The following is a 12,132-nucleotide window of genomic DNA, read 5'->3' on the forward strand; positions in this document are numbered from 1 at the left end:
AGATATGGCAGTTTTGAGGTAAGAAACGCTTGAGAAGCTCCGAATTTTCGCAGTTCTGATGCTCGAATCGAATAACTAGAACGGCCTAGGGGAAAACTACTCATACCGTTGTAATGGGGCGAGTTTCTACTTTCAGATGCAACAGAAACTTTGCGGATTGATCAATCCGTTCGCGAGATATGGCAGCTTTGAGGTAAGAAACGCTTGAGATACTCCAAACTTTCGCAGTTCTGATGCTCGAAACGAATAACTAGAACGGCCTAGGGGAAAACTACTCATACCGTTGTAATGGGGCGAGTTTCTACTTTCAGATGCGACAGAAACTTTGCGGATTGGTCAATCCGTTCGCGAGATGTGGCAGTTTTGAGGTAAGAAACGCTTGAGAAACTCCAAATTTTCGCAGTTCTGATGCTCGAAACGAATAACTAGAACGGCCTAGGGGAAAACTACTCAAACCGTTGTAATGGGGCGAGTTTCTACTTTCAGATGCGACAGAAACTTTGCGGATTGGTCAATCCGTTCGCGAGATGTGGCAGTTTTGATGTAAGAAACGCTTGAGAAACTCCAAATTTTCGCAGTTCTGATGCTCGAAACGAATAACTAGAACGGCCTAGGGGAAAACTACTCATACCGTTGTAATGGGGCGAGTTTCTACTTTCAGATGCAACAGAAACTTTGCGGATTGGTCAATCGGTTCGCGAGATATGGCAGTTTTGAGGTAAGAAACGCTTGAGAAACTCCAAATTTTCGCAGTTCTGATGCTCGAAACGAATAACTAGAACGGCCAAGGGGAAGACTACTCATACCGTTGTAATCGGGCGAGTTTCTACTTTCAGATGCAACAGAAATTTTGCGGATTGGTCAATCCGTTCGCGAGATATGGCTGTTTTGAGGTAAGAAACGCTTGAGAAACTCCAAATTTTCGCAGTTCTGATGCTCGAAACGAATAACTAGAACGGCCTAGGGGAAAACTATTCATACCGTTGTAATCGGGCGAGTTTCTACTTTCAGATGCGAGAGAAATTTTGCGGATTGGTCAATCCGTTCGCGAGATATGGCAGTTTTGAGGTAAGAAACGCTTGAGAAACTCCAAATTTTCGCAGTTCTGATGCTCGAAACGAATAACTAGAACGGCCTAGGGGAAGACTACTCATACCGTTGTAATCGGGCGAGTTTCTACTTTCAGATGCAACAGAATCTTTGGGGATTGGTCAATCCGTTCGCGAGATCTGGCAGTTTTGAGGTAACAAACGCTCGAGAAACTCCAATTTTTCGCAGTTCTGATGCTCGAAACGAATTACTAGAACGGCCTAGGGAAGACTACTCATATCGTTGTAGTCGGGCGAGTTTCTACTTTCAGATGCAACAGAAATTTTGCGGATTGGTCAATCCGTTCGCGAGATATGGCAGCTTTGAGGTATGAAACGCTTGAGGAACTCCAAATTTTCGCAGTTCTGATGCTCGAAACGAATAACTAGAACGGCCTAGGGGAAAACTACTCATACCGTTGTAATCGGGCGAGTTTCTACTTTCAGATGCAACAGAAATTTTGCGGATTGGTCAATCCGTTCGCGAGATATGGCAGTTTTGAGGTAAGAAACGCTTGAGAAACTCCAAATTTTCGCAGTTCTGATGCTCGAAAAGAATAACTAGAACGGCCTAGGGGAAAACTACTCATACCGTTGTAATCGGGCGAGTTTCTACTTTCAGATGCAACAGAGACTTTGCGGATTGGTCAATCCGTTCGCGACATATGGCAGTTTTGAGGTAAGGAACGCTTGAGAAACTCCAAATTTTCGCAGTTCTGATGCTCGAAACGAATAACTAGAACGGCCTAGGGGAAGACTACTCATACCGTTGTAATCGGGCGGGTTTCTACTTTCAGATGCAACAGAAATTTTGCGGATTGGTCAATCCGTTCGCGAGATATGGCAGTTTTGAAGTAAGAAACGCTTGAGAAACTCCAAATTTTCGCAGTTCTGATGCTCGAAACGAAAAACTAGAGCGGCCTAGGGGAAAACTACTCATACCGTTGTAATCGGGCGAGTTTCTACTTTCAGATGCAACAGAAATTTTGCGGATTGGTGAATCCGTTCGCGAGATATGGCAGTTTGAGGTAAGAAACGCATGAGAAACTCCAAACTTTCGCAGTTCTGATGCTCGAAACGAATAACTAGAACGGCCAAGGGGAAGACTACTCATACCGTTGTAATCGGGCGAGTTTCTACTTTCAGATGCAACAGAAATTTTGCGGATTGGTCAATCCGTTCGCGAGATATGGCAGTTTTGAGGTAAGAAACGCTTGAGAAACTCCAAATTTTCGCAGTTCTGATGCTCGAAACGAATAACTAGAACGGCCTAGGGGAAGACTACTCATACCGTTGTAATCGGGCGGGTTTCTACTTTCAGAAGCAACAGAAATTTTGCGGATTGGTCAATCCGTTCGCGAGATATGGCAGTTTTGAAGTAAGAAACGCTTGAGAAACTCCAAATTTTCGCAGTTCTGTTGCTCGAAACGAAAAACTAGAGCGGCCTAGGGGAAAACTACTCATACCGTTGTAATCGGGCGAGTTTCTACTTTCAGATGCAACAGAAATTTTGCGGATTGGTGAATCCGTTCGCGAGATATGGCAGTTTGAGGTAAGAAACGCTTGAGAAACTCCAAACTTTCGCAGTTCTGATGCTCGAAACGAATAACTAGAACGGCCAAGGGGAAGACTACTCATACCGTTGTAATCGGGCGAGTTTCTACTTTCAGATGCAACAGAAATTTTGCGGATTGGTCAATCCGTTCGCGAGATATGGCAGTTTGAGGTAAGAAACGCCTGAGAAACTCCAAATTTCCGCAGTTCCGATGCTCGGAACGAATAACTAGAACGGCCTAGGGGAAAACTACTCATACCGTTGTAATCGGGCGAGTTTCTACTTTCAGATGCAACAGAAATTTTGCGGATTGGTCAATCCGTTCGCGAGATATGGCAGTTTTGAGGTAAGAAACGCTTGAGAAACTCCAAATTTTCGCAGTTCTGATGCTCGAAACGAATAACTAGAACGGCCTAGGGGAAAACTACTCATACCGTTGTAATCGGGCGAGTTTCTACTTTCAGATGCAACAGAGACTTTGCGGATTGGTCCATCCGTTCGCGACATATGGCAGTTTTGAGGTAAGAAACGCTTGAGAAACTCCAAATTTTCGCAGTTCTGATGCTCGAAACGAATAACTAGAACGGCCTAGGGGAAGACTACTCATACCGTTGTAATCGGGCGGGTTTCTACTTTCAGATGCAACAGAAATTTTGCGGATTGGTCAATCCGTTCGCGAGATATGGCAGTTTTGAAGTAAGAAACGCTTGAGAAACTCCAAATTTTCGCAGTTCTGATGCTCGAAACGAAAAACTAGAGCGGCCTAGGGGAAAACTACTCATACCGTTGTAATCGGGCGAGTTTCTACTTTCAGATGCAACAGAAATTTTGCGGATTGGTGAATCCGTTCGCGAGATATGGCAGTTTGAGGTAAGAAACGCTTGAGAAACTCCAAACTTTCGCAGTTCTGATGCTCGAAACGAATAACTAGAACGGCCAAGGGGAAGACTACTCATACCGTTGTAATCGGGCGAGTTTCTACTTTCAGATGCAACAGAAATTTTGCGGATTGGTCAATCCGTTCGCGAGATATGGCAGTTTTGAGGTAAGAAACGCTTGAGAAACTCCAAATTTTCGCAGTTCTGATGCTCGAAACGAATAACTAGAACGGCCTAGGGGAAGACTACTCATACCGTTGTAATCGGGCGAGTTTCTACTTTCAGATGCGAGAGAAATTTTGCGGATTGGTCAATCCGTTCGCGAGATATGGCAGTTTTGAGGTAAGAAACGCTTGAGTAACTCAAAATTTTCGCAGTTCTGATGCTCGAAACGAATAACTAGAACGGCCTAGGGGAAAACTACTCATACCGTTGTAATCGGGCGAGTTTCTACTTTTAGATGCGAGAGAAATTTTGCGGATTGGTCAATCCGTTCGCGAGATATGGCAGTTTTGAGGTAAGAAACGCTTGAGAAACTCCAAATTTTCGCAGTTCTGATGCTCGAATCGAATAACTAGAACGGCCTAGGGGAAAACTACTCATACCGTTGTAATGGGGCGAGCTTCTACTTTCAGATGCGACAGAAACTTTGCGAATTGGTCAATCCGTTCGCGAGATATGGCAGTTTTGAGGTAAGAAACGCTAGAGAAACTCCAAATTTTCGCAGTTCTGATGCTCGAATCGAATAACTAGAACGGCCTAGGGGAAAACTACTCATACCGTTGTAATGGGGCGAGCTTCTACTTTCAGATGCAACAGAAACTTTGCGGATTGGTCAATCCGTTCGCGAGATATGGCAGTTTTGAGGTAACAAACGCTTGAGAAACTCCAAATTTTCGCAGTTCTGATGCTCGAAACGAATAACTAGAACGGCCTAGGGGAAAACTATTCATACCGTTGTAATCGGGCGAGTTTCTACTTTCAGATGCGAGAGAAATTTTGCGGATTGGTCAATCCGTTCGCGAGATATGGCAGTTTTGAGGTAAGAAACGCTTGAGAAACTCCAAATTTTCGCAGTTCTGATGCTCGAAACGAATAACTAGAACGGCCTAGGGGAAGACTACTCATACCGTTGTAATCGGGCGAGTTTCTACTTTCAGATGCAACAGAAATTTTGCGGATTGGTGAATCCGTTCGCGAGATATGGCAGTTTGAGGTAAGAAACGCTTGAGAAACTCCAAATTTTCGCAGTTCTGATGCTCGAAACGAATAACTAGAACGGCCTAGGGGAAGACTACTCATACCGTTGTAATCGGGCGGGTTTCTACTTTCAGATGCAACAGAAATTTTGCGGATTGGTCAATCCGTTCGCGAGATATGGCAGTTTTGAAGTAAGAAACGCTTGAGAAACTCCAAATTTTCGCAGTTCTGATGCTCGAAACGTAAAACTAGAGCGGCCTAGGGGAAAACTACTCATACCGTTGTAATCGGGCGAGTTTCTACTTTCAGATGCAACAGAAATTTTGCGGATTGGTGAATCCGTTCGCGAGATATGGCAGTTTGAGGTAAGAAACGCTTGAGAAACTCCAAACTTTCGCAGTTCTGATGCTCGAAACGAATAACTAGAACGGCCAAGGGGAAGACTACTCATACCGTTGTAATCGGGCGAGTTTCTACTTTCAGATGCAACAGAAATTTTGCGGATTGGTCAATCCGTTCGCGAGATATGGCAGTTTTGATGTAAGAAACGCTTGAGAAACTCCAAATTTTCGCAGTTCTGATGCTCGAAACGAATAACTAGAACGGCCTAGGGGAAGACTACTCATACCGTTGTAATGGGGCGAGCTTCTACTTTCAGATGCAACAGAAACTTTGCGGATTGGTCAATCCGTTCGCGAGATATGGCAGTTTTGATGTAACAAACGCTTGAGAAACTCCAAATTTTCGCAGTTCTGATGCTCGAAACGAATAACTAGAACGGCCTAGGGGAAAAGTACTCATACCGTTGTAATGGGGCTAGTTTCTACTTTCAGATGCAACAGAAACTTTGCGGATTGGTCAATCGGTTCGCGAGATATGGCAGTTTTGAGGTAAGAAACGCTTGAGAAACTCCAAATTTTCGCAGTTCTGATGCTCGAAACGAATAACTAGAACGGCCTAGGGGAAAAGTACTCATACCGTTGTAATGGGGCTAGTTTCTACTTTCAGATGCAACAGAAACTTTGCGGATTGGTCAATCGGTTCGCGCGATATGGCAGTTTTGAGGTAAGAAACGCTTGAGAAACTCCAAATTTTCGCAGTTCTGATGCTCGAATCGAATAACTAGAACGGCCTAGGGGAAAACTACCCATACCATTGTAATCGGGCGAGCTTCTACTTTCAGATGCAACAGAAATTTTGCGGATTGGTCAATCCGTTGGCGAGATATGGCAGTTTTGAGGTAAGAAACGCTTGAGAAACTCCGAATTTTCGCAGTTCTGATGCTCGAATCGAATAACTAGAACGGCCTAGGGGAAAACTACTCATACCATTGTAATGGGGCGAGTTTCTACTTTCAGATGCAACAGAAACTTTGCGGATTGATCAATCCGTTCGCGAGATATGGCAGCTTTGAGGTAAGAAACGCTTGAGATACTCCAAACTTTCGCAGTTCTGATGCTCGAAACGAATAACTAGAACGGCCTAGGGGAAAACTACTCATACCGTTGTAATGGGGCGAGTTTCTACTTCCAGATGCGACAGAAACTTTGCGGATTGGTCAATCCGTTCGCGAGATGTGGCAGTTTTGAGGTAAGAAACGCTTGAGAAACTCCAAATTTTCGCAGTTCTGATGCTCGAAACGAATAACTAGAACGGCCTAGGGGAAAACTACTCATACCGTTGTAATGGGGCGAGTTTCTACTTTCAGGTGCGACAGAAACTTTGCGGATTGGTCAATCCGTTCGCGAGATGTGGCAGTTTTGAGGTAAGAAACGCTTGAGAAACTCCAAATTTTCGCAGTTCTGATGCTCGAAACGAATAACTAGAACGGCCAAGGGGAAGACTACTCATACCGTTGTAATCGGGCGAGTTTCTACTTTCAGATGCAACAGAAATTTTGCGGATTGGTTAATCCGTTCGCGAGATATGGCAGTTTTGAGGTAAGAAACGCTTGAGAAACTCCAAATTTTCGCAGTTCTGATGCTCGAAACGAATAACTAGAACGGCCTAGGGGAAAAGTACTCATACCGTTGTAATGGGGCTAGTTTCTACTTTCAGATGCAACAGAAACTTTGCGGATTGGTCAATCGGTTCGCGAGATATGGCAGTTTTGAGGTAAGAAACGCTTGAGAAACTCCAAATTTTCGCAGTTCTGATGCTCGAATCGAATAACTAGAACGGCCTAGGGGAAAACTACTCATACCATTGTAATCGGGCGAGCTTCTACTTTCAGATGCAACAGAAATTTTGCGGATTGGTCAATCCGTTCGCGAGATATGGCAGTTTTGAGGTAAGAAACGCTTGAGAAACTCCAAATTTTCGCAGTTCTGATGCTCGAAACGAATAACTAGAACGGCCTAGGGGAAAAGTACTCATACCGTTGTAATGGGGCTAGTTTCTACTTTCAGATGCAACAGAAACTTTGCGGATTGGTCAATCGGTTCGCGAGATATGGCAGTTTTGAGGTAAGAAACGCTTGAGAAACTCCAAATTTTCGCAGTTCTGATGCTCGAAACGAATAACTAGAACGGCCTAGGGGAAAAGTACTCATACCGTTGTAATGGGGCTAGTTTCTACTTTCAGATGCAACAGAAACTTTGCGGATTGGTCAATCGGTTCGCGCGATATGGCAGTTTTGAGGTAAGAAACGCTTGAGAAACTCCAAATTTTCGCAGTTCTGATGCTCGAATCGAATAACTAGAACGGCCTAGGGGAAAACTACCCATACCATTGTAATCGGGCGAGCTTCTACTTTCAGATGCAACAGAAATTTTGCGGATTGGTCAATCCGTTGGCGAGATATGGCAGTTTTGAGGTAAGAAACGCTTGAGAAACTCCGAATTTTCGCAGTTCTGATGCTCGAATCGAATAACTAGAACGGCCTAGGGGAAAACTACTCATACCATTGTAATGGGGCGAGTTTCTACTTTCAGATGCAACAGAAACTTTGCGGATTGATCAATCCGTTCGCGAGATATGGCAGCTTTGAGGTAAGAAACGCTTGAGATACTCCAAACTTTCGCAGTTCTGATGCTCGAAACGAATAACTAGAACGGCCTAGGGGAAAACTACTCATACCGTTGTAATGGGGCGAGTTTCTACTTCCAGATGCGACAGAAACTTTGCGGATTGGTCAATCCGTTCGCGAGATGTGGCAGTTTTGAGGTAAGAAACGCTTGAGAAACTCCAAATTTTCGCAGTTCTGATGCTCGAAACGAATAACTAGAACGGCCTAGGGGAAAACTACTCATACCGTTGTAATGGGGCGAGTTTCTACTTTCAGGTGCGACAGAAACTTTGCGGATTGGTCAATCCGTTCGCGAGATGTGGCAGTTTTGAGGTAAGAAACGCTTGAGAAACTCCAAATTTTCGCAGTTCTGATGCTCGAAACGAATAACTAGAACGGCCAAGGGGAAGACTACTCATACCGTTGTAATCGGGCGAGTTTCTACTTTCAGATGCAACAGAAATTTTGCGGATTGGTTAATCCGTTCGCGAGATATGGCAGTTTTGAGGTAAGAAACGCTTGAGAAACTCCAAATTTTCGCAGTTCTGATGCTCGAAACGAATAACTAGAACGGCCTAGGGGAAAACTATTCATACCGTTGTAATCGGGCGAGTTTCTACTTTCAGATGCGAGAGAAATTTTGCGGATTGGTCAATCCGTTCGCGAGATATGGCAGTTTTGAGGTAATAAACGCTTGAGAAACTCCAAATTTTCGCAGTTCTGATGCTCGAAACGAATAACTAGAACGGCCTAGGGGAAGACTACTCATACCGTTGTAATCGGGCGAGTTTCTACTTTCAGATGCAACAGAATCTTTGGGGATTGGTCAATCCGTTCGCGAGATCTGGCAGTTTTGAGGTAACAAACGCTTGAGAAACTCCAATTTTTCGCAGTTCTGATGCTCGAAACGAATTACTAGAACGGCCTAGGGAAGACTACTCATATCGTTTTAGTCGGGCGAGTTTCTACTTTCAGATGCAACAGAAATTTTGCGGATTGGTCAATCCGTTCGCGAGATATGGCAGCTTTGAGGTATGAAACGCTTGAGGAACTCCAAATTTTCGCAGTTCTGATGCTCGAAACGAATAACTAGAACGGCCTAGGGGAAAACTACTCATACCGTTGTAATCGGGCGAGTTTCTACTTTCAGATGCAACAGAAATTTTGCGGATTGGTCAATCCGTTCGCGAGATGTGGCAGTTTTGAGGTAAGAAACGCTTGAGAAACTCCAAATTTTCGCAGTTCTGATGCTCGAAAAGAATAACTAGAACGGCCTAGGGGAAAACTACTCATACCGTTGTAATCGGGCGAGTTTCTACTTTCAGATGCAACAGAGACTTTGCGGATTGGTCAATCCGTTCGCGACATATGGCAGTTTTGAGGTAAGAAACGCTTGAGAAACTCCAAATTTTCGCAGTTCTGATGCTCGAAACGAATAACTAGAACGGCCTAGGGGAAGACTACTCATACCGTTGTAATCGGGCGGGTTTCTACTTTCAGATGCAACAGAAATTTTGCGGATTGGTCAATCCGTTCGCGAGATATGGCAGTTTTGAAGTAAGAAACGCTTGAGAAACTCCAAATTTTCGCAGTTCTGATGCTCGAAACGAAAAACTAGAGCGGCCTAGGGGAAAACTACTCATACCGTTGTAATCGGGCGAGTTTCTACTTTCAGATGCAACAGAAATTTTGCGGATTGGTGAATCCGTTCGCGAGATATGGCAGTTTGAGGTAAGAAACGCTTGAGAAACTCCAAACTTTCGCAGTTCTGATGCTCGAAACGAATAACTAGAACGGCCAAGGGGAAGACTACTCATACCGTTGTAATCGGGCGAGTTTCTACTTTCAGATGCAACAGAAATTTTGCGGATTGGTCAATCCGTTCGCGAGATATGGCAGTTTTGAAGTAAGAAACGCTTGAGAAACTCCAAATTTTCGCAGTTCTGATGCTCGAAACGAAAAACTAGAGCGGCCTAGGGGAAAACTACTCATACCGTTGTAATCGGGCGAGTTTCTACTTTCAGATGCAACAGAAATTTTGCGGATTGGTGAATCCGTTCGCGAGATATGGCAGTTTGAGGTAAGAAACGCTTGAGAAACTCCAAACTTTCGCAGTTCTGATGCTCGAAACGAATAACTAGAACGGCCAAGGGGAAGACTACTCATACCGTTGTAATCGGGCGAGTTTCTACTTTCAGATGCAACAGAAATTTTGCGGATTGGTCAATCCGTTCGCGAGATATGGCAGTTTTGAGGTAAGACACGCTTGAGAAACTCCAAACTTTCGAAGTTCTGATGCTCGAAACGAATAACTAGAACGGCCTAGGGGAAGACTACTCATACCGTTGTAATCGGGCGGGTTTCTACTTTCAGATGCAACAGAAATTTTGCGGATTGGTCAATCCGTTCGCGAGATATGGCAGTTTTGAAGTAAGAAACGCTTGAGAAACTCCAAATTTTCGCAGTTCTGATGTTCGAAACGAAAAACTAGAGCGGCCTAGGGGAAAACTACTCATACCGTTGTAATCGGGCGAGTTTCTACTTTCAGATGCAACAGAAATTTTGCGGATTGGTGAATCCGTTCGCGAGATATGGCAGTTTGAGGTAAGAAACGCTTGAGAAACTCCAAACTTTCGCAGTTCTGATGCTCGAAACGAATAATTAGAACGGCCAAGGGGAAGACTACTCATACCATTGTAATCGGGCGAGCTTCTACTTTCAGATGCAACAGAAATTTTGCGGATTGGTCAATCCGTTCGCGAGATATGGCAGTTTTGAGGTAAGAAACGCTTGAGAAACTCCAAATTTTCGCAGTTCTGATGCTCGAAACGAATAACTAGAACGGCCTAGGGGAAAAGTACTCTTACCGTTGTAATGGGGCTAGTTTCTACTTTCAGATGCAACAGAAACTTTGCGGATTGGTCAATCGGTTCGCGAGATATGGCAGTTTTGAGGTAAGAAACGCTTGAGAAACTCCAAATTTTCGCAGTTCTGATGCTCGAAACGAATAACTAGAACGGCCTAGGGGAAAAGTACTCATACCGTTGTAATGGGGCTAGTTTCTACTTTCAGATGCAACAGAAACTTTGCGGATTGGTCAATCGGTTCGCGAGATATGGCAGTTTTGAGGTAAGAAACGCTTGAGAAACTCCAAATTTTCGCAGTTCTGATGCTCGAAACGAATAACTAGAACGGCCTAGGGGAAAACTACTCATACCGTTGTAATGGGGCGAGTTTCTACTTTCAGATGCAACAGAAACTTTGCGGATTGGTCAATCGGTTCGCGAGATATGGCAGTTTTGAGGTAAGAAACGCTTGAGAAACTCCAAATTTTCGCAGTTCTGATGCTCGAAACGAATAACTAGAACGGCCAAGGGGAAGACTACTCATACCGTTGTAATCGGGCGAGTTTCTACTTTCAGATGCAACAGAAATTTTGCGGATTGGTCAATCCGTTCGCGAGATATGGCAGTTTTGAGGTAAGAAACGCTTGAGAAACTCCAAATTTTCGCAGTTCTGATGCTCGAAACGAATAACTAGAACGGCCTAGGGGAAAACTATTCATACCGTTGTAATCGGGCGAGTTTCTACTTTCAGATGCGAGAGAAATTTTGCGGATTGGTCAATCCGTTCGCGAGATATGGCAGTTTTGAGGTAAGAAACGCTTGAGAAACTCCAAATTTTCGCAGTTCTGATGCTCGAAACGAATAACTAGAACGGCCTAGGGGAAGACTACTCATACCGTTGTAATCGGGCGAGTTTCTACTTTCAGATGCAACAGAATCTTTGGGGATTGGTCAATCCGTTCGCGAGATCTGGCAGTTTTGAGGTAACAAACGCTTGAGAAACTCCAATTTTTCGCAGTTCTGATGCTCGAAACGAATTACTAGAACGGCCTAGGGAAGACTACTCATATCGTTGTAGTCGGGCGAGTTTCTACTTTCAGATGCAACAGAAATTTTGCGGATTGGTCAATCCGTTCGCGAGATATGGCAGCTTTGAGGTATGAAACGCTTGAGGAACTCCAAATTTTTGCAGTTCTGATGCTCGAAACGAATAACTAGAACGGCCTAGGGGAAAACTACTCATACCGTTGTAATCGGGCGAGTTTCTACTTTCAGATGCAACAGAAATTTTGCGGATTGGTCAATCCGTTCGCGAGATGTGGCAGTTTTGAGGTAAGAAACGCTTGAGAAACTCCAAATTTTCGCAGTTCTGATGCTCGAAAAGAATAACTAGAACGGCCTAGGGGAAAACTACTCATACCGTTGTAATCGGGCGAGTTTCTACTTTCAGATGCAACAGAGACTTTGCGGATTGGTCAATCCGTTCGCGACATATGGCAGTTTTGAGGTAAGAAACGCTTGAGAAACTCCAAATTTTCGCAGTTCTGATGCTCGAATC

The sequence above is a fragment of the Ptiloglossa arizonensis genome, chromosome 9 (assembly GCF_051014685.1).
Source record: "Ptiloglossa arizonensis isolate GNS036 chromosome 9, iyPtiAriz1_principal, whole genome shotgun sequence".
Classification (NCBI taxonomy): Eukaryota; Metazoa; Arthropoda; class Insecta; order Hymenoptera; family Colletidae; genus Ptiloglossa; species Ptiloglossa arizonensis.